The sequence below is a fragment of the Mus caroli genome, unplaced genomic scaffold, assembly GCF_978045245.1.
Source record: "Mus caroli unplaced genomic scaffold, Mus_caroli_1 scaffold_10, whole genome shotgun sequence".
In the NCBI taxonomy this organism is placed as follows: domain Eukaryota; kingdom Metazoa; phylum Chordata; class Mammalia; order Rodentia; family Muridae; genus Mus; species Mus caroli.
In genome coordinates this window covers 47,222,633-47,245,682 of record NW_028227265.1, presented here as the reverse complement: position 1 = coordinate 47,245,682, position 23,050 = coordinate 47,222,633, and the positions used below count along the sequence as shown (strand labels likewise).

At 38.8% G+C, this 23,050-nt stretch overlaps 1 protein-coding gene across 10 annotated transcripts in view; it reads right to left on the bottom strand.

Annotated features, from left to right (window-relative positions):
* The window catches only part of Il15 (interleukin 15), a 78,081-nt gene that overhangs the window by 44,484 nt on the left and 10,547 nt on the right, over positions 1-23,050 (bottom strand). For 7 of the 10 annotated variants that reach the window (XM_085843784.1, XM_085843787.1, XM_085843785.1 and 4 more), the window contains one exon: positions 13,105-13,226. The exons of the other annotated variants lie outside the window; for them this stretch is intronic. The gene's annotated coding sequence lies outside the window, so the exon portion shown is untranslated. The remainder of the gene's footprint in view (positions 1-13,104; positions 13,227-23,050) is intronic. 10 annotated transcript variants of the gene reach the window in all.

Sequence of the window (23,050 nt, the reverse complement as noted above, 5' to 3'; positions counted from 1 at the left end):
GAGAGAGCACACACTAGCAGCTTGACAACACACCTAAAAGCTCTAGAAAAAAGGAAGAAAATCCACCCAAGAGGAGTAGATGGCAGGAAATAATCAAACTCAGGGGTGAAATCAATGAAGTGGAAACAAGAAGAACTATTCAAAGAATTAACCAAACGAGGAGTTGGTTCTTTGAGAAAATCAACAAGATAGATAAACTCTTAGCTAGACTCACTAGAGGGCACAGGGAAAATATCCTAATTAACAAAATCAGAAATGAAAAGGGAGATATAACAACAGATCCTGAAAAAATCCAAAACACCATCAGATTCTTCTACAAAAGGCTATACTCAACAAAACTGGAAAACCTGGACGAAACGGACAAATTTCTAGACAGGTACCAGGTACCAAATTAGGATCAAGTTAACGATCTAAACAGTCCCATATCCAGTAAAGAAATAGAAGCAGTCATTAATAGTCTCCCAGCCAAAAAAAGCCCAGGACCAGATGGGTTTAGTGCAGAGTTCTACCAGACCTTCAAAGAAGATCTAATTCCAGTTCTGCACAAACTCTTCCACAAAATAGAAGTAGAGGGAACTCTACCCAACTCATTCTATGAAGCCACAATTACTCTGATACCTAAACCACAGAAAGATCCAACAAAGATAGAGAACTTCAGACCAATTTCCCTTATGAATATAGATGCAAAAATCTTCAATAACATTCCCGCTAACTGAATCCAAGAACACATTAAAGCAATCATCCATCCTGACCAAGTAGGTTTTATTCCAGGGATGCTGGAATGGTTTAATTACAGAAATCCATCAACGTTATCCATTATATAAAAAAACTCAAAGACAAAAACCACATGATCATCTCGTTAGATGCGGAAAAAGCATTCGACAAGATCCAACACCCATTCATGATAAAAGTCTTGGAAAGATCAGGAATTCAAGGCCCATACCTAAACATGATAAAAGCAATCTACAGCAAACTAGTAGCCAACATCAATGTAAATGGTGAGAAGCTTCAAGCAATCCCACTAAAGTCAGGGACTAGACAAGGCTGCCCACTTTCTCCCTACCTATTCAACATAGTACTTGAAGTCCTATCCAGAGCAACTCGACAACAAAAGGAGATCAAGGGGATACAAATTGGAAAAGATGAAGTCAAAATATCACTTTTTGCAGATGATATGATAGTATATAAAAGTGACCCTAAAAATTCTACCAGAGAACTCCTAAACCTGATAAACAGCTTCGGTGAAGTAGCTGGATATAAAATTAACTCAAACAAGTCAATGGCCTTTCTCTACACAAAGAATAAACAGGCTGAGAAAGAAATTAGGGAAATAACACCCTTCTCAATAGTCACAAATAATATAAAATATCTTGGTGTGACTCTAACTAAGGAAGTGAAAGATCTGTATGATAAGAACTTCAAGTCTCTGAAGAAAGAAATTAAGATCTCAGAAGATGGAAAGATCTCCCATGCTCATGGATTGGCAGGATCAACATTGTAAAAATAGCTATCTTGCCAAAAGCAATCTACAGATTCAATGCAATCCCCATCAAAATTCCAACTCAATTCTTCAACGAATTAGAAAGAGCAATCTGCAAATTCATCTGGAATAACAAAAAACCTAGGATAGCAAAAACTCTTCTCAAGGATAAAAGTACCTCTGGTGGAATCACCATGCCTTACCTAAAGCTTTACTACAGAGCATTTGTGATAAAAACTGAATGGTACTGGTATAGTGACAGACAAGTAGACCAATGGAATAGAATTGAAGACCCAGAAATGAACCCACACACCTATGGTCACTTGATCTTCGACAAGGGAGCCAAAACAATCCAGTGGAAGAAAGATAGCATTTTCAACAAATGGTGCTGGCACAACTGGTTGTTATCATGTAGAAGAATGCGAATGGATCCATTCCTATCTCCTTGTACTAAGGTCAAATCTAAGTGGTTCAAGAAACTTCACATAAAACCAGAGACACTTAAACTTATAGAGGAGAAAGTGAGGAAAAGCCTCGAAGATATTGGCACAGGGGGAAAATTCCTGAATAGAACAGCAATGGCTTGTGCTGTAAGAACAAGGATTGACAATGGGACCTCATGAAACTGCAAAGTTTCTGCAAGGCAAAAGACACCGTCAATAAGACAAAAAGGCCACCAACAGATTGGGAAAGGATCTTTACCTATCTTAAATCAGATAGGGGACTAATATCCAATATATATAAAGAAATCAAGAGGGTAGACTCCAGAAAATCAAATAACCGCCAGGGCCTATCAAACCCAGAAGTGGATGCTCACAGTCAGCTATTGGATGGATCACAGGGCTCCCAATGGAGGAGCTAGAGAAAGTATCCAAGGAGCTAAAGGGATCTTCAACCCTATAGGTAGAACAACATTCTGAACTGACCAGTACCCCGGAGCTCTTGACTATAGCTGAATATGTATCAAAAGATGGCCTAGTCGGCCATCACTGGAAAGAGAGGCCCATTGGACACACAAACTTTATATGTCCCAGTACAGGGGAACGCCAGGGCCAAAAATGGGAATGGGTGGGTAGGGAAGTGGGGGCGAGGGTATGGGGGGACTTTTGGGAGAGCATTGGAAATGTAATTGAGGAAAATACGCAATAAAAAAAAATGGGCTTCAGAGCTAAAGAAAGAATTCTCACCTGAGGAATACTGAATGGCTGAGAAGCACCTGAAAACATGTTCAACATCCTTAATCATCAGAGAAATGCAAATCAAAACAACCCTGAAATTCCATCTCACACCAGTCAGAATGGCTAAGATCAAAAATTCAGGTGACAGCAGATGCTGGCGAGGATGTGGAGAAAGAGGAACACTCCTCCATCGTTGGTGGGATTGTGAGCTTGTACAACCACTCTGGAAATCAGTCTGGTGGTTCCTCTGAAAATTGGACATAGTACTACCGTAGGATCCCACAATGCCTCTTCTGGGCATATATCTAGAAGATGTCCCAACCGGTAAGTAGGACACATGCTCCACTATGTTCATAGCAGCCTTATTTATAATAGCCAGAAGCTGGAAAGAACCCAGATGCCCCTCAACAGAGGAATGGATACAAAAAATGTGGTACATTTACACAATGGTGTACTATTCAGCTATTAAAAAGAATGAATTTATGAAATTCCTAGGCAAATGGTTGGACCTGGAGGGCATCATCCTGAGTGAGGTAACACAATCACAAAAGAACTCAAATGATATGTACTCACTGATAAGTGGATATTAGCCCTGAAACTTAGTATACCTGAGATATAAGATACAATTTGCAAAACACATGAAACTGAAGAAGAAGAAGACCAAAGTATGGACACTTTGTCCCTTCTTAGAATTGGAAACAATCACCCATGGAAGGAGTTACAGAGACAAAATTTGGAGCTGAGACAAAAGGATGGACCATCTAGAGACTGCCATATCCAGGGATCCATCCCATAATTAGCCTCCAAACGATGACACCATTGCATACACTAGGAAGCGTTGGCTGAAAGGACCCTGATATAGCTGTCTCTTGTGAGACTAGGCAGGGGCCTAGCAAACACATAAGTGGATGCTCACAGTCAGCTATTGGATGGATCACAGGGCCCCAAATAGAGGAGCTAGAGAAAGTACTCAAGAAGCTAAAGAGATCTGCAACCCTGTAGGTGCAACATTATGAACTAACCAGTACCCCGGAGCTCTTGACTCTAGCTGCATATGTATCAAAAGAAGTCCTAGTCGGCCATCACTGGAAAGAGAGGCCCATTGGACATGCAAACTTTATATGCCCCAGTACAGGGGAACGCCAGGGCCAAAAAGTGGGAGGGGGTGGGTAGGGGAGTGGGTGGGAGGGTATGGGGGACTTTTGGGATAGCATTGGAAATGTAAATGAGGAAAATACCTAATAAAAATTTTAAAAAAAGAAAGAAAATTTAAATGAAGAGATTAAATAAATAAGTTCATTAAGGGTTGATGATAATAATAGTTCTACATGTCCATAAAGATCTGAGTAAACTCCAGAGTGTTCTAACAGTGTGTTCTATGCATTTTAAGAATAAGAGACAAATAAACACATTCACATTATCAAGCACTCTTAGAGAATTTAACAAAAAGGACCAAGTGTTTCAAAAACTCCTTGTTTGATTCAACTCCACCCTTCCTTCCTCCAACAGAAGAAACAGAGCCCTCAAAAGCAGAAGACCATCTTGTTCCTTCATTTTTTTTTCTGACTGGACACAATGCATCCTCTTTTAAAAGACACATATCCTGTGAGAACAGAGCAGGAGTAAGTTAAACCATGAATGGAGAGATGGAAGTTCTCACAGTGAGCCACAGCCAAAGTTCCAGGCAGGCTTGTTTTCACTCTTCATCCCTTTTGCATTGCCCCATAGATAAGCACATGTATCTCAAGAGATAATAATACATACACTATGGCTTTTCTTTTTAAGCATCTGCTACAAGTTAAGCGCCGTGCAAGCTGTGTTACAGGCTATGGATCAGTCACGTGCCTAGGACATTTATGAGGCACATCTGATGATAGTCTCCATTTTACAAGTAAAAATAATAGCACAGGAAGCTTGTGTGAGGTTGTAATAAAACTACTAAATGGCACATCTGGGATCTAAATTCCACTCCGTTCAATACTAAGCACATAGATGTTTATGCAAATATAGCCACCACTATTTACAAGGAGAAAACATAATAGCCATGACTTCTGAAATGAGGCAATTGACAAACACCAGAGGTGCCACAAAGATTGAAGGGTCAACATCTATGATATGTTGGGGGAAATGTCAATAATAAATAAAAGCTTCATAACCAACATCGTTCTTATGTATTGTTCTATATCCCAGCACTATGCAGGAGAAATGGGTTATAGAGTTTTAGGAAAGTGTATACTAATGAACAGATTGGCATTACATAGAGAAAACAAGTGTAGATTGAAAGACAGGAATGCAGTTTAATAATTTCAGGTGTGGACTTAATCCTTAAGTGGAAATACTACACATTACAAAAATGTTACTTTTTTCCCAAATTTTTTCCTAAGAAATGAAATTGAAAGCAAAGTTCACATACAAGAGCTGATTAAGGAAGTGAAATTGACACTGTGTTCCTAAGTTCATCTAGAAAATAATCCATGGGTATAAATGCTATTTAAATAGTAAAAGAATAAGAAGAAGCAGACAGAGTGGAGCTTACAGTCCACGAGTTTATGAAAAGAACACGGTTTATGAGTGCTGCAATACATCTGTCTATGAAACCTTCTAAATCTGCAGCTTGAAGCAGCAGCTTGGCCAAACCACTTAGCACAGCACATGAAAGAATTAACCCACTTTTTCAGAGAAAGCATAGAGCCTTAGCTTATATCATGTGAAAAACTGCAAACTGCAGATTTTCAAACAAAGCATCAGAGAAAACACGTCTGATGTCTAGCTAGAGATACAGAGTTGATGTTTTAATTCAAGATGGGAAGAAGGGCAGATTTGATAATACAAATGTCAAAAGTTCTATAAATTAATACATGGTAAAATTATAAGACTAGTGGAGTTTGTAAAGTGAAATAAATATATTAACATATAGCTCCTTATTATAGGAAGTGATTATAAAAAATTAAGAACTTTTTCATATCTTTCTATTTCTAATTATAAAAGAAAATGGGCAGATAGTTTCAAAGTATGAAAAGGCAAACAGTAAATGAATATACCGTGGAGCTCTGTCTCTGTGGTATTCAGGAGAGATGTCATCTTTATACTTTGCAAAGTTGACAAAAGCTAGGGCTTGTGAGGCAATGGAATGGGCTCAATGAGTAAGGTAACTTGTGACCTGCCAAGAGAACTCCCGTGGAGAAACGGGAGAGATGATTTCTGAAAATTGTTCTCTATTCTTCACACTTATGAATCACTCACATCCCAACTCTAATAATAAATTAAAAATGCAACTTTAAAAATTACTAATCTGCATTCTCCTCCAGTTTTCTATAAAGGCGGTGTAGGGATGTGACTGAAGATGCAGGCAAGGTGCAGTGATGATGATGATGATTCTCACTTCCAAACCTTGCACATGAAAGGTAAAGGCAGGAAGATCAGGGTCCAGGGACAGCCTCTCTAAAGAGTTAGCATATTAGAGCTATCCAGAGCATTTCAGCTCTTCACTGAAAGATATGCACTGAAACATGAAACACACTGAAATGATACTCATAAAAACCACCCTCCAAACCCTGCCCATCAACTGCATTCTACTCTATCCTGGGTCCTTAGGCAGTGCTTCCCACCAGTTCTTGTTCATCCTGAAAAAAAGATCCCTGTAGAATACAAGCATGTTTAGGACATAGACTTTCGATCCATCATTTCTTCTATAATTATTAAAGAACAAGTAGCATTTTGTGTATCCTTAAATATCTATTAATGAGCAGAAAGGTCATTTATATTTCTTTTTATGCAAAATGTCTATTCAAGTTCTTTTCCCACACTTGCGCCCATCCTTCTCTATTCATATCCAGTTTCCATTAGAGAAAAAAAATTCCTACCTGTTCCCTCCAACCCCAGTTCACCAGTTTCATTTTCAATTTCTCCAGATTGTTCTTTTTCAGACCCAAGGGGAGTTTTATACAATGAGTCAGGTTTATGTTTTTGAAGATGCCTGTTTTAGATGTTGAAACTGAGTAAGAGTTGGAATTTTCTGATGAGATGCTTTGGGGAATTTCTAAGTAACAAGTCATCAACATGGAAGAGCTTTACTTCAGTCGGCTTGTTTTTGAGTGCTAGCTCACCCTCTTGTCAGATGCCTCTAGCATTTTGTCATTAGTGACGCCATGCTGTCTGGACTACAGCTGTGTATATGTGCACACCAATGCAATGTTTATCTGTCTGTCTCTTACTTTGTGGAGTCAGTTATTGTGTATGAATTTGGGCATATATGTACCTGCTGTCTGTACATGTGCCTATGGGTGTGTATATTTGGCATGCAGCTACACATACAAGTGTGTGAGTGTGTACATGGAGGTCAGAGGTCAACATCTAGTGTTTCCTTTGATGGTTCTCCACCTTAATTTTTGAGGCAGCATCTCTCTGAAACTGCAGCTCATTGTTTCATCAAGGTTGAGTAGTTAATGAGCTCTGAGGGTTCTCCTAGCTTTGACCTCAGCCCAGTGCTGGAGTTACCATTGTGAACTGCTGAATCCAGCTTTAAATAGGTGCTAGCTATCCAAAACGGATCCTCACATTTGTGGATCAAGATCCTGACATACTGAGCCTTATTATTATTATTTTTAAACATGTATAAAGACTATTGAATATTTTTCAACTAAATTTATCCGTCTGTGAACAATTGCGTATTACTTTTCTTTAGCTTCTAGGATATGATGAATTATTTTTAGACAATAAGCTTTAGTTTCTAAGATAAATCTTAATTGAACATAATATATTATTCTTTCAGTGAACATCTAGGTTCTTTTTAATATACTAATGTATTTTGAAATTATGTTCATAAAAGAATAAGCTAGGGTATCTACCACAATATTAACGTGAACCAACATTAACTCAAATAGCCTTATTTGGAAGGTGGTATAGCATTTCATTGGCTTGACAAATCCAGTTTATCATGGAAGGCAACACAATACAAAGTATGTGTTTTTAAACTCACATCTTTAAGGTAGAAATCAGAAGGAGTCAAATGCACTATCACCACAGACACTCCCTAAACATTTCTTTTAAAATCCCATGTAACAGAACGTAGAAAATTTCAGCACATGCGGTATCCCTCTAGGACTAATTCCTAACATTGATCCAACTGATTCATGTGGTACACAGCATTCAACAGGGGCACAGCTCATCAATAATGGCACAGCTCACACCATGCCCAAGCGCTCCTGGAATCTTAACAAAATCAAGCATATGTTGTATCATCAAGAAAGCCATTACAAAATTAAATTGACAGAAATCCTGGCTGTGAAAAAAGCAAGGAAAACATGAGATAAGAACTTTTCAATTGCTCAAAATTAGGCAACACAGGTTTAACTAGTCTGTAGAACAGTGTAGAAGTCCCAAGAGACAACAGAAGCACAATAAAGACAATATCATGCTATCTTTAAACATGGGAATATTTACATAAGTGAACTTCCAGGAAAGCTGGAGATTTTAAACTGAGAAAATAAGAGAAAACGGAAAAGTCAGTTCAGGGAAGGGCTGCAGAGTAAACACTCCCAGTGCAGAGAGGCAAGCAAGTTGCGCTGTAAGGAGTTACTCATAGACAAAGAAAGGGGAAGGAAGCTCTGATAACCGCAGCCTTGTGAGTCAGCACTGAGCAGCAGCACTTTAAGTTTCCCTGGGAAAAAGGAAACCATGCAGACAGGTGCCTGCCTCTCCCTGTTTGTATGGCACTTGGGTACCAGTTCTGTCAACTCCAGCTTCATTGTGAGACGATGCCACCAAGAGACATGCCATAACTTTCCCATGAACAGCCTTCTTTGCTTCTTCCAGCAATACTTGCTGTTTGCATTAATTTCTCAGTCAGAGGGGCATGTTGCCTCTCAGAATACTCAGTTGATGGTGGTTCACTGTTACCAGTGGGTTTCCTCCATGCCCCTCTATTCCCTCTATCCCAGGGGAGGTTCCCCCACAAAGAGTGTTAGCCTCAGTTGCTTGGGCCACAAAGGCCACAGTTTGGATTTCACAGTATCTTTTACATTCCTTAAGCTCTGCTATAGAATTATTTATGAGTGCCCCCCCCCCCCCAATTCCCTGCCACCAGGTCCAACCTCTTTATTCTCTGTATGGTTACCTGAGAAAACAGCTTATTTTAATATAAATTTAAGTAGTAGATTAATCAAAACAACTGTATTTCCTTACCTTTGCCAGCTTCCCATTAACCATTCAGAGAGACTAAGATGTATTAATATTGCCTTGAGCCAGATACTGAGCAATCATTGCTCCATTCTAAACCTCCAAGCTCATCAGGCTTCCTCTCAGACAACATTCCCATTTTATTTCCATTCCTTTGTCCTTTTTTGATTCAGCTCTCTTCTCCTGATGTTTTTATCAACCTCTCCCCAAGGTTCCCTCTGATTCTTTCTCCACCCCTTCTAGAATCAGAAATCCCACCTTGTTCTCTCTAAAGCTCTGTATTGGCTCATTGGCTTTTATTGGCAAGGCAGAAAATGAATGAGAGGCAATGTTTAAACAAACTTGAGACAGGAGCTTCTAAGAATAAACATAACAAAGTCATATCTGGATTGAAACAAGATATGAGAGCAGAGAAATCAACATCTGAATATCACAAGGATAACCTTTATGCAGTGCACAAAAAAAAAATTATGCCTACAGCTTCCAGAAAGATATTTACATTTGGCATCAATTGTTGCCATCATCGGTATGGAAGCAGAAGAGTTCCTGGAATGTCATTGTTGGTGAAGTGGCTATGTTAGGAAGATTCACAGAGATGATCAAACCAGTGTTCACATATTTTCTATAATATACACATAAGTTCTGATGTCTATGATGGCTACTCTGGCTTGGCTGAATTGAGAAGATGCCCAGAAAACTGGTAATCCATACTTCAGGGGGTATCTATGGAGGGGAATTTGGGAAAAACTGCTTTCTGGGTGAATGAGCAGGGCAGATAGGGATCCCGAGAGGTGGGAGTGGCCATGAGCAAAATGGAACACAAAAGTAGACATGGGAAGCCAGCTTTTCTCTAACACTCTCAGTCCCTGGCCAAGTTCACTTGTTTGTTGCTGTTGCCTGTGGACATAAGATTTCAGCCTCTTTAATTATTGATCTTAGAATTGCACCAGAGGCTCTGTAGGGACTGCCAGGCCTCTGGTCTTAGACTAGGGCTGCCCCTTGGCCCTTCTATCATTCTGAGATTTCTAGCTTTTCCAGTCAATGCAGATTTAGCTCTCCACCCTGAAAGCAATCACTGCAGGATTTCTCAGCCTCTGTGATGTTCTGAGTCAGCTCAGTAAGTTCTCATTTGTAATAGCATGTACTTTGGGTTCTGTTTCTCTGGAGAAGCCTGAGTAATATGCCCAAACTCCAAAAATTTTTTCTAACAAAACTGTTAGAAATATGCTGGAGTCATACACAAAAGAAATGTATTCTATTGAGTATTTCCAATATCTACCCAAATTAAGAAATCAATGATGGCATTTAATATATTTTAAACTGCATTACTACGTGCATGGTGATAATATTTACTCCTGTAATTCCATACAGAAAAATGCCATTATATGATGTTAAATATACAAAGCTACAAAATAAATTTTTCATTCTTTTTTAATAGCGAGTGTATAGAAAACTAAGAATAGAGTGTTGAATTACCTGTTAGTTACATAACTGGTAATATGTCTCCCACTTCACATTTCTCTCTTGGCTTCACATATACTATAGTGAACACACATTATTTTGATAATCAGAAGGATAATAAGAAATATAATTGAAAACCTTAGCCAAATAGAGTTTAACATGGATATCAGGACAACCAGAGCCTATAGACTGTGGTGCTAGCTGAAATACAAAAGGAGAAGGCTTAATATGGAAACACATACAGGAGAGACCTCTGAAGTAGAAATTTCTGGTTCCTTCGGAAATTCAGTTATACCATATGATGTTGTGCTGTGGCAGACAGGTGAAAGGGTGTTTTGACGAAGCAGACAAGTGAGGGGATATTTTGCTGAAAGAGACACATGAGAGAGGACACGTGATGTTTAGGAAGAATATAAATATGACTCCACGGCCAGTGGGAGGAGGCTCTGGCATTGGTTCAATTTGCTCTGCCTTGCTGGTCTTCACTGATGGTGCTCTTGTATTGGTTGGCCTTGCAGCATGTTGCTGATCTTTGCTTGTGATGACTTCATAGAGAGTAACTCACCGAAGAACTTCTCAGGATATTCTGCCAGCTTCTTGTTGCTTTAATGGACCTGGGCCATTTGCCAGAGCCTTGAGATTTCTTCTGGATTGAGCTGCTGTTTCTGATTCATGTTTGTGTATGCTATTAAACTGAACTGCTGATACCCTGACAATAAAGATTGGAATTGTCCAAAGAACGATTTCTAAAGAGGTCTGCAGCCTCTGTTTCCTATTGACCTTGCTTCCCCACTGCCTCTGGTGGGCGGTGAGTTAGAAGGGAGGCTGAAGCACTCAAGAACCCTCATTAGAGTACGTTTTGAAGATTCTAAGCCTACAGACCCTGTATTTACATACAACATAAACAATTTTTTTCATTGTACAAACGTGCATTTTTACGATGTAAGTATTAAAGGGCATGAAGAATGCAACAGGTGAGATGGGCCAGCAAGACTGTCACTGCAGCCCAGGGTTCTTGACTGTAGGGCCTATGAAGGTTCTCAATTGAGTGTCCAAAAGGAAAGCTGCTTTGATGGCAAACAATCCTATTCAAAGTGTGCTTCCCTGGGTCCTTATGGTAGTAAAGAGCAAGGGTCATTAAGTGACAAATTTTACTTAATTGCCTGTGTTTTAGATGCAAATTAAAAGAGATTCCTTAAGTTTCTAATTCAACTCAGCCTAAATTTCCAGCCTTCCCTCACATCCATTGGAAAAGCTATCACTGGTCATCCTTCTATAGCCAGTTGAATGACCTAGTTTCTGGCTTTTGAACAAAGGAAGCCAAAATGAAATTATTTAGGGAATCCAGAAGAGTTGAAAAAATTCATAAAGCATGTGACAGTTTTCTTAGGTCTTCGGGAGTCTTCTTTGTTACTGGTTACTGCAGGGTAGGGCATTTCCTGCTTAAGTTTCTTACATCCTTCAGGTGCAGTTTGAATCAAAGAAAACTCTGGCACAATTGTTTATTAGTCCTATAGTTTATCATGTGGAATTTTTAAAAATATGATGGTTATTTATTTTTTATCACTATCTCACAGTGGCAGGGTAAATGGAGCTACAGTGTTTTTGCTAAAATTGCCCCAACTTCTATAACTTCATAACTTCCACATCCAGGATACTGCCTGTCTCTTCCTTGAGCCCCATGGAAACAATCCCTAAATGTGTGTGTCTAAAACAATAAGCACAAATTGATTCTTGAGTTCAGGGAATTTGCCACAAAATCTCTATGAACCAGCTTCCCTTCGAGAAAGCCTGGGAGATCACTGAGTAAATTTCTCAGTGATTAAATTTACAGTTAATCAGCACCCAGGACATGTTCTTCACACTGTTTCTTTCAATTTTTATTATCTTTATAATTTTCCAACAACAAAAAAATGACTGAAGAAGACAGGAATTAACTTCCTGTTTTGGATTCTTGTAACGTTATTCTTCTAATAAGTCTGGTCACTTCTATCACCTCCCTTACCTTGTCCACTGTCAATCTTGGTCTGACCACACACGACAGAATTTTGTCTAGAGGTCACACAGAATTACAACAGAGAAAAACAATGAAAGATATGCATTTACCAATAAGATGCCAGAGCTTAGTTTTCTGGGAGTTTGTTTGCTTGGTTGGTTGGTTTGATTTTGCTTGGCTTTGCTTTGCTTTGCTTTGCTTTGCTTCTTTTTATAGCTCCCTACACTCAATGTATCCAGACAGTGTTCTCATATAGTTTTCAAATGTTGAAATTATTGATCAAACAATCAGACCTGTGCTATTTTCTAATCTGTTTGCATTAAAAATATTCACTGAAGAAAGGGATCTTGAAATTACTTTTGAGTGAAGCATGAAGTATGCCATTCTTTCATATTACCCAGGAACAGAGCAGAAAGTGAGGGACAGAATTTATTCAACATAGGTGCCAGAACCATCTGGTCTGGAAATGAAACTCAGCTATGGACACTCATATTCATCAATGACTAAGGTTCCTACCAACCCACGTGATAGAGGATAACTAGTCTGGACAGAGAACTTCTAGATAAGATGACCTAAAATATTCTGATCTGACTCCAGGTAAAAGGAAACAACCACCTATGTTATGTGCCATACTATCTGACCTCTCAAATGCTTGTAAAGGCTGGCGTTTCCTTCTCCAATAACATGCTCATTTTCTTAAACCTTGAGTGTAAACAACAGCATCTTGCTTGTCATGGCCTATGTATTGTTTGTCACATTATATTGCATTATCATTACATTGTTGCATGATACAATTCTTAAAGTTTGCTTACTTGGCCTCCTGTAGGCTGGTTATCTGCTGACATGGGTTTCTGTGTTCTTAAGGGCCTCACCAGCAAGGACCATGAAGAGGCAGTGCTTTGAAGAGCCAGGGGGCCATGTGTCAAGGTGGGTTCTGTAGGAGTAAAAGGCAAGGCTTAAAGAGATAAAATTCACACTGACTCTTTTCCTCCAAGTTATGGTTAAGTATGGACCTGTCATTCTGATAAAGACTTGTGTGGAGAAAACTTGAAAAACTAGATCTGAATTGTTTTTTAAAAAACAAAACAAAACATTCCTAAAGTCCTCAGTTCCCCACAATATAATTGACACCCATGTTGACTGTAACTCTAATAATAATTCAAAGCAAATAGGACATCAAAGATAACTGTGGGCTTCATTACAATTACAAAATCGAAGCAAGATAATGGAAGTTAGTTGTAGACATCTGTTCTAAGATTTTCTACTCCTGTACTTAGAAATGAGTGTGTGTGTGTGTGTGTGTGTGTGTGTGTGTGTGTGTGTGTGTGTGTATTATCATTTACAAAGTATATCTGCTTTTTAAGGGGTCTAGTTACACTGTTGGAGAAGCTTAAAATAGCCTACCTCCTAGTTTGCTTTCCAGAAGTACACACTTTATGTTTTTCAAGAGTAAAATAATATATTCTATCTTTTAAAATAATTAAGAAACATGCACATTACATAATGATTAATGATATGAAAGATATCATATTTATAGCTTTAATATTATGTTAGATAAGTTCTTCTGATCGTTATTGGGATATTAGGAGTTTGAATAAAAAAGAAGCAGTTGCATTGTGTTGCCTAAACTTCCCAAGTGAGTCCCAAGTGAGGGTTTACATATTAGCTCTAAGACTAACTCAGAGAGAGGAGATCTCTAACTTAGCATTTGATATCAGCAGCCCACTCCAAGACTTCATCTCTAGTCCACATAAGGAAGAGTGAATGCCAGGGAGGAGAGGAAAAGGCAAAAACTGGAGGTACAATTCAACAACGTCCCTCCTAGAGGATTAGTGCTCAACAGGATGCTAGCTTCTCCTTGTCCTTCTCTTCCCCATTCATCCTGTCATCTTCTTCTTTCCTTTCTCCTCTATGGCATGTAAGAACATGGCTAGATGATAGCCATCTCTGGAGCAGGAAAAATCATCTCACCAGAACACAAGTCAGGTGGATTCTTATTCCTAAAATCTCCTGCCTTCAGAATTGTAAGAAACAAACTCTCCCTGTTTAAACCACTCAGTCTCTAAAACTCTGTTACCATACCCACAGCTGACTCATACAAATTATAACACATCCCCACCAGCCAGGAAAATAAATTTTCCCTTAAATATGCCTGTAGAAAGGAATAAAATAACAGAAAAAAAATTGAAGGCTTTGCTTCTCAACAAAATCCTGTGTGTTCTCACTAATATCCTAGTGTGGCTACTATTGCTGTGATACATTCCATATGCAAGAGCAACTTGGATTGGAAAGGGTTTAATTCAGCCCTCAGTCTATAATACATTATGAAGAAAAGTTAGGGCAGGAACTAAAGAGAGGCTATGAAGGAAAACTGTTTACTGCCCTGTTCTCTTTATCAGCTGACTTTTTTTATATCACTCAGAATAGCTGCCCAGGGATGGAACCCACAGTGGCTGAGACCTCCCATATCAATCATTAATCAAGAAGATGACCCTATGGGGAATCTGGTGGGGCATTCTCTCAACAGGGGTTCTCTCTTCCCAGTTGATCCTGTTAAAAAAAAAAAATCTAACAAGACAAAGGAAACTAACATACTCAGATCTGATGAGCCATAAGATGAAGAAATGGAATTGAAAGTGAGAAATTCAGCCTGCCACCCACTATAGGCCAGTTGCAGAAGCATTGTTAAAGAGACCTCACACCTCTTCTGGAGAAGCAGCCCTAACCAAGGTCCTCCCATCTAAAAGTCTTCTTCAATCCTTAGCTGGTCCAGGGGAAATTCAGCCTCTTAGCCCTCTACCATCTCCTCAGTGTCCAGCCTGAGGCAGTTAGAATCAGCAGGAAGCTAGAAAGCATGCTACATGGACTGTAATATTCCTGCTTGTAACTAGGAAACATGGGCATAAGACTCTCAGTATAAGACCAGATAATTAAATATAGTCACAAAGTTGTCCCTATGTAAAAATTAGGGAAAGTAATAAAATTAAAAATGGGGGGAAATAGACAACACGCCCCTCCCAAATAAAAGGCATAGGAAACACCTTGTAGCTTTTGAAGTTTAAAATTGCAATTTGAATGCATCTATGGATTCAAGCATTAAGTTTGAGAAAATAACAGCAAATGTTAAACGTATTAGACGGGGAAGTTTAGTTGCTTTCCTTACTCATTAATCAAGCAACTATGAAATATATCTATGTTGTCTAGTATAAAGGTTACTTAGGCTATGTGGTGCTTGATAAGACTATGACCATGTCACTTAGCACTCTGAAAACACCATGTCTCATTCAAAGGAGATGAGAAATATGTTTAACTGAATTACCACCACTCTTAATGCAGTAACCAAGTTAAGACCCTTTGCTTTGTTTTTGTTAGAAAAAAAAAAAAACTCTAGAAATGGTGAATAATCATTACTTTCTATGAATGTATTTTCTGTTTCTGGTTTTCCTGTTCCTAACTTAGTGATCCACACCTTAAAAACATCCAGAGCTGTGCTGTCAAGCTGTGCACAGTAGCCACAAACCCTACGTGACCATCTGAGGGTAAATGAAGTAAAAGAGAACAAACCAGAAATCCACTTCCTCACAGGAGCCAACCACATCTCCAAAGCAGAAAAGCTGAGGCACATGCAATTTTGAAACATGACTTAGCCACCAGCCAGCAATACCACAGCATGCGTGAGTTAACTCAAGATACTTTCACCCGTGGAATTGTGAAAGCAGTAATATCTACCTCACAGGATGATTGTGCAATTCACCATCTCATGCATGTGAGCTGTGTAAAATGGGCCATGGCACACAGAGAAGACTCAAAACTATTGTTGTATTTGTATTATGTTTATGTTTGTATTTGATTCTTTTACTGCTCCTGGTGATTGGATGACTGTGACGTAAACTGTTTATCAGATCTAAGAACATGAGCCAATACATTTGTACCTGAGATGATGATAGTCTACTTGAGATGACACACCTCTGGACAGGGTCTTAAAATTTTGAAGAAAGTGGTCAAAGATCATGAGGAGTTGGACAAAGCCACAAAGCAGAACAGGAGGGTGAGGTTTTCAAAGGTTGAGAGTTTGAGATAAGTTTCAAATAACATAGGTGCTGCAGAGGTAGAAGAATGAGAGTGGAGAAGATATTAGAGGGATCAGGCCACGTTGGTGGAAAGTGAAGCAAGAGGCAGGGAAGAAGCTCTGTAGTCTTTGCTCCTCAAAAAATATATTTCCTTTCCATCCATAGGCCAATCCATATCTTGTTTATTTGTAGATTGCAGCACCCAAATAGTCTAGCTAGGCTTGACTTTAATAGTGGCCACTTCTGTGTTCTTTCATCCCTTCTCCATGTTATCTTTATATGATAAAAGCATTGTGCATGAATGCTACATTTAATTGGAGAAATAGATATGGGAAGCTGTTTCCTGAACTTTGGGGATTGACTGTTAAAGATAAACTACCTCCCTCCAGTCCAGAGAAATGTAATAAACACAAAAGATCCCCAGGTATGCATTTAAAATAAAGGACCTGCTTTTGATTCCTTGTGGCATTTAGATAAAAAGATCTATATAAAATGTCAGTTACAATTTATTATAAAGATCAGCAAATCATCACAAAACAATTTTCCAGTGCTGCCACTAGAGATAATTGTTTAACTATTAAAGTGTATGCTATGATTTATAGCAGTCACTCTGATTCCAATCACAGCGTGATCACTCAGCACTGCCACAGAAGACACACCCCATCTGTTTGTCTCGGGAAACGTTGCATGACGACTGTAATGACGAGTACCTGCTATCACCTGCTGATAACATCCCGTCAGAAGAAACAACAGCCTAATGACACAGCTCAGCTCCTTCTGGCAAATGGCCAGCTTCAAATATTTCTACTGCGTCCCGCAGAAGTGAGCAGCATGATAACCACAGTTCTCGGTAACAACGCCATCAAATAAAGCAATCTAGAACAAAGTGGTTATTTTGTTGAATACTGGTATACTTTTGACCACAAAATCCCTTGGGGTCTATTCTGTCTACAGACAGTCTCACCAGCAGTGACTGCCATTCTCCTTTGCTTTAATTATTCTTGCTGATGAGACCCCAGACATCACTTACTTTGAATACTTTTGTGCAACATAGAGAGTGGATTACAGTGTATATGTCAATCAACAGAGTAGAAACAGATTTCTGGAGTGATCCCAAGCATTATTTGTCTACAGCATTGCTTGATGGGCCCTTCCTGACAAGGGAACAAAGCTTCTAGCAGCAATCCAACAGCTTGCTGAAATGCTAAGGTCTTGATTAACCAAGTTTATTTGTCAGTTGGCATAACAAACTTCAGATGCCTGGGCAAGGAAAGTGGCTACTGCTTTCCCTCTCCCTGGCCTGGTCAGCAGACACAGTATCCTCCCTCTCAGTCATCATTTTTTTCTTCTATAGAGGTTATGTGCAATTATTTCAGGTAAAGCCAGTATATTCCTGGCCTCCAAGACAAAGGACTTCATTTAAAAATATATCTTCCTTCCATTGACCTAATCAACTACTACTTGTTAAAATAGTTATCAGAAGGCCAACATTACTCTGGTAAAGTAGTAGTCATCAAGCTACTACTAAGGATGGTCATTTTTACCTTGTTAATTTAAATTTTTTTCTCTGATTTATATTACTTCAATCATTCTCTTTAGATTCAGTATCAAGAAAGTGGGTTTCCTAAGCAACAGCAAATGCTGTGCCATTCCTTGTGGGATGAAGCTTGCTATACTCCTAAGAATTGACTTCTTGAGGGAGGAACTGAAGGATCTGGCAGATAGACATCAATAACTTGCTTCTTACATCAGGACAATCTCTACATATGGAAGGCTACCATGCTACACGACTAAATTACTGAAAAGTCGATTCTTTAACACACACACACATGTTGAGAACAAAGACACCTTACAAGGCTTTGCTATAACTTAGGACTTAACATATCTTAAAATGTTAAATCCTATAATTCAGGTGTGGTCCCCTGTGCAAACGGTGTTTGGAGGCAGAGTTTAGGGGAAGTATTTGCATCTTGGAAGTCCTGGCTTCAGAAATAGATTATTCTATTGGTATCAATATTTGAATAGGTTGTACAGATGAGGTAGAGCTGGGTCCTAGTTAAGGGAAGTAAGTGACTGAGGAAATGCCTTGGAAAGATAAATTGACCCCTTCCTGTTTTATTATGCTTATCTGCCCCCTAGCACCTTGAATTGTGCCTTTGCTCTCTGTCTTATTTCTATCATGCACTGCCTCACTACAGGCTGAGAGACACTGCAGCCATCTAATCATGGACTTTAAACTAAACTGTGAATCAAAGAAAATTATTCCTACTTCCCCTCCTGCATTGTTTGTCATATTGACACCAACAATAAAAAGTATAACACAGTTTTATAGAATACATATCCCGTGTAAAAGCATAACATAAGTCATCTCCATGTAAGCACGGGCCATAGCCTTCTAGGTGAGTAGCATCCAGTATACATTTGCTTACAAGAATTTGTTTCTAAAAAGGCAGAATCTCTGTCTGTGGAGTGTTCTCTGAACAACAATAGAGGATTCACCATCTTCTATTATATTCTCATGCAGGCTACCATGTTCCCATTATGTTACTAAAATAATGGTAGCTTGTATCACATTGAAGCTGAAGATTTTTTTATAAAATCGGAATCCTCATCAACATTGTCAGAACTATGAAGGAGATGGGAAGCCAAGAAACATGAATATACATTTTAGTTCTGTCTTCAAGTAGCTTCATGACCTTAGACAACTTATCTTTGAAATACAGAAATTATATTGGAGATGACCCTAATTCAGTGTTGAAGTACCATACGTAATGTCATAGTTGACTACCACAGCATATATTGCCAAGTCTTTTCTTTCTTCAGAATATCAGATTTAGCAGCCCAAGAATTTGGTCTAATCATCTTTCTTTCTTTCTTTTTTTTTTTTTTTTTCAGAAAAGAAAACACACAGAAATTAAGTGCATTGTGTAGATTTACACAGTGAGATAAAGTTTGGGTTCAACAATGTGTTTTGCCACGCCCCCCCAGGGCCATTGCTGTTCCCCAATTGGTTCTTGATCTGTCAGTAAAGAAGCCACAAGACAATTGCTGGGGGGGTTGGGGGTGGGGAGAGGAGGAATAGACAGGACGTCCAGGTCCCTGGAGGAAAAGAGACAGGTACAATTCATCATGCTTTGGAGAGAGATAAGCTAAACAGCCATGTGAGGTCTCAGGAGGAGTGGCAGGCTGTAGCCACTCACACAGGTGGGTGGTCAGGGATGTTTACTAGGGACTAGATGTATCTGAGCCACTAAAGTTTAGGGCAGGTGGGAGGTGCAGAGATAAGAATATTAATAAGGGCACACTTTTCCAGGTGGAAGATAGTAGTACCCAGCAATTGTGCCAAAAGGCAAGCTGAAAATGAGCAATGTATATGTCTTTTATCTATGGATTCAAGGGAAACTGGTTGGGGGCTGGTAACACAGTCCATTCCCAGACCTTAGGCAAGGTAGGGAAAGCTACATGCAATACCCTCTCCCCAACACACATTAGTTATCTACTAAAGTTTACTGGGCTACCAAGAATATGTGAGCATTATGCTAGCTGCCCACACAAACTTCAGTTCCAAGATGAAGGCAACTTGTTCTAATTAAGTAGGATTGTGATGGTTAGTCTTGCAACTCTACATGAATTGACTATATATAAAGGTGTACTTATTAGTAGATTTTGAATAGCTGTTTTACAGCTTATAATTAGCCATCCTACAGCATCAACACTATGATTCAAAATGCTACTATACTGCTGTGAATTCTATCTACTGTTTGCAAACAGAGAGCTTAAGGGTCAGAACCAACCAGTGTTCCAGAGTAATTCTCCTTATTCTAACCCACAATAGCTCAGTTATCTAACTTCCTCCTTGACACTTTTGCTAATAGCACTATCCTCTCCTTTTTGCACTATCTGGCACACCATAAGTATCCTGTCTAAACATGCTCTTATCGTTGTCTTCAGCACTTCCTTTAAGTTTGAAACAATGTTCTATCCTCATTAGCTCCCAAGAACATTTCTTCACATTTCTGTATTAAATTCAATATTCAATATACCCTTTTAAGCATACAGTTCTCCAATTTTGAAGGGTCACATTCATCCTTACTCCCTTTGGAGCTTGACATTAGCTTTTTTTTTTTTCTCTTTACTAAGAATGTACTGAGCCGGGCATGGTGGCGCACGCCTTTAATCCCAGCACTCGGGAGGCAGAGGCAGGCGGATTTCTGAGTTCGAGGCCAGCCTGGTCTACAAAGTGAGTTCCAGGACAGCCAGGGCTACACAGAGAAACCCTGTCTCGAAAACAAACAAACAAACAAATAAATAAATAAATAAATAAATAAATAAATAAATAAATAAATAGAATGTACTGACAGGGGGTTTGTTCAGTCTTCAAACCACAATTTATCATGGAGAATTGTTGTGTCCCTGGAGATGTTGTATGATCTGTACTAATGTATTATGCTAGCTAGTGACAATTTACTGTTGAAAAATATCATAAACTTACTCTCTAGTAAACTTGTTGAACTCTCTAGTAAGTTTTAGTAATTTGTTGTTTTACATAGCTTTCATATATAAATTATGGAAGTTTACATTCTCCTAGTCACATTTTTATGAAAACTACTAGCAAATAATAGTCTTCGTATGAAGAATGCAGAATCTAAAGTGAGACCTGAGTTCAAACCCATTCTATCACCTTCTAAATGACAGCTCTGAACAGACTATTTGAGTCATATGTGTCAGGGATAAAAACCAGACACACAGGAGAAGGAGATGTTGGATGAACCAGTACATTCCTAACAAGGGCAGCATGTCCTGATGCCTGTCTGTGAAGGAAAACAATGTATTTAAAGTCAGTCATTCTACACCAATGGTACTCAACTCTAGATTGACAGCTAGTAACTGCCCCATTAGATAATACATCTCTTGAGAGTTTCATGATTACTGTCTCTCACATAACTTGGCAGAGAACCATACACAAAGAGAGTTATCAGTAAATAGGCACTTTTGTTCAGCAGAACTGCCCTGATGCTAGTCTTCCAGAACTAAAATCCACAGCTTGGAGGACCTAGTTGGTAAATAACAGTGGCTGGGGTTAAGAAAGGCCAAGGTTAGTAAGATAAGTACATTCGTGCCAAGTCAAACAAGACCTCAGCAAAATTATGTCTCATGTTTCCTCACAAGCCACCACAAGGGCATTGCTTTACAAGAGTTAACATCTAAAACTATAAACTATAGATTTGTAAATCATCATTGGACTCACACTGTGACATTATAATTCTAAGATGATATATTTAATCTTTTATATTCTTGTGAGAAGAGGCAGTAGATGAATTGCATGTCAACAGCAAGCCTAGTTTTGTAAACTTCCCTTATCCTTTTCTGTTGAATTGTTTCTAAAATACTTGGCAATGAGAATTAAGAAAACCAAAAGAGCCCTGTTTGAATGAATTTAGAGATTAGGGTTTGCTGTATTTCAATTTCCTTTCATTTATGAAAGCATTTTCTTTGTAATTGCAAACTTACCCACTCTATAATAAAATGTGGCATAAAATATTAAACAGCCCTGGGTTGGTTCTATTATGTATTCTATATTCTAAAACATTCACATTTCTAATAATGAATCCAAGTATTCTGCCTGCATCCTGGGTCAAATTATGCTCCTAGGGGGATTTTAGTTCACTTCTTCATCCTAAAAGTAAGGAATACACTGAGATATCTCAAAAGCCATATGATCTAAGTAGGGATAATTCATACTGATCAAAACTAGATAAATACATTTCCTCAGACACTTAGTTTTCTTTACACTCAACAAGGGGTGTCTTAGAGGCAGCACAAATAACATTTATAAAGCTCCATAATCTTAGAGGCAAGGTGGCAGGCATTCAAGGATTCACTGCTTCCCTCATGTCAGTCCTTCTGACTCCATTATTGCAGCTCTGAGAATTCTCCATGCCTGAGAAGCTTCATAAATACGTTTCCATTAAACTGAGTATTACTGAAGCTTTATTCCATACGTATAGTTCCGAATCAAACAATTCAACAAATAAAAAATATACACTAATAACTCAATTATCCTTGAAATGGTTCTTCTTTCTTTTCCCAATTGTTTTTATACTTGGGATGCATGTGTCTAGTTGGTTGGCTGGTTGGTTAATTGGTTGGCTGGTTGGTTGGGTGGTTGACTAGATGGATGGCTTTTGAACACAGGGTCTTACCAAGGTAGCCTAGGCTGACCTTAAACTCAGCATCCTTCTTCCTCCATCTACCAGTACTGAAATTGCTTGGTGAGTTCATAAAGGTAGAATGCTGACAAATTTCTAGGAGCAAGACAGGAGACTGGTATAAATTTTGATTTTGCATAGAAACATTTATACAAGAAGTGACTTTTTAAAGACATACATGTGAAGATAGGCACTGGGTAGATAGAAAAGTTTTTCAGAAGACAGCAAGCAGCGCAAGTTTGACAGGCAAGCAAAAATATGTGACGCTTAACCTTTTTTCTTGAAGATCTCAGAAAAGAACAAGGCTTTCCCAAAGTCTTCACTGAGCATTGCTTCTCCCAGGGTAACCAGCTCTGTGACAATCCATTGTGTATATGACCTGACTCCTGAATAACAGTCTCACAATTGGCCATAATTGATAATTTTTTACTTGCTAATTTACAGGTTATGCTCTTAGTCATTTGATCAATAGGCTAGTA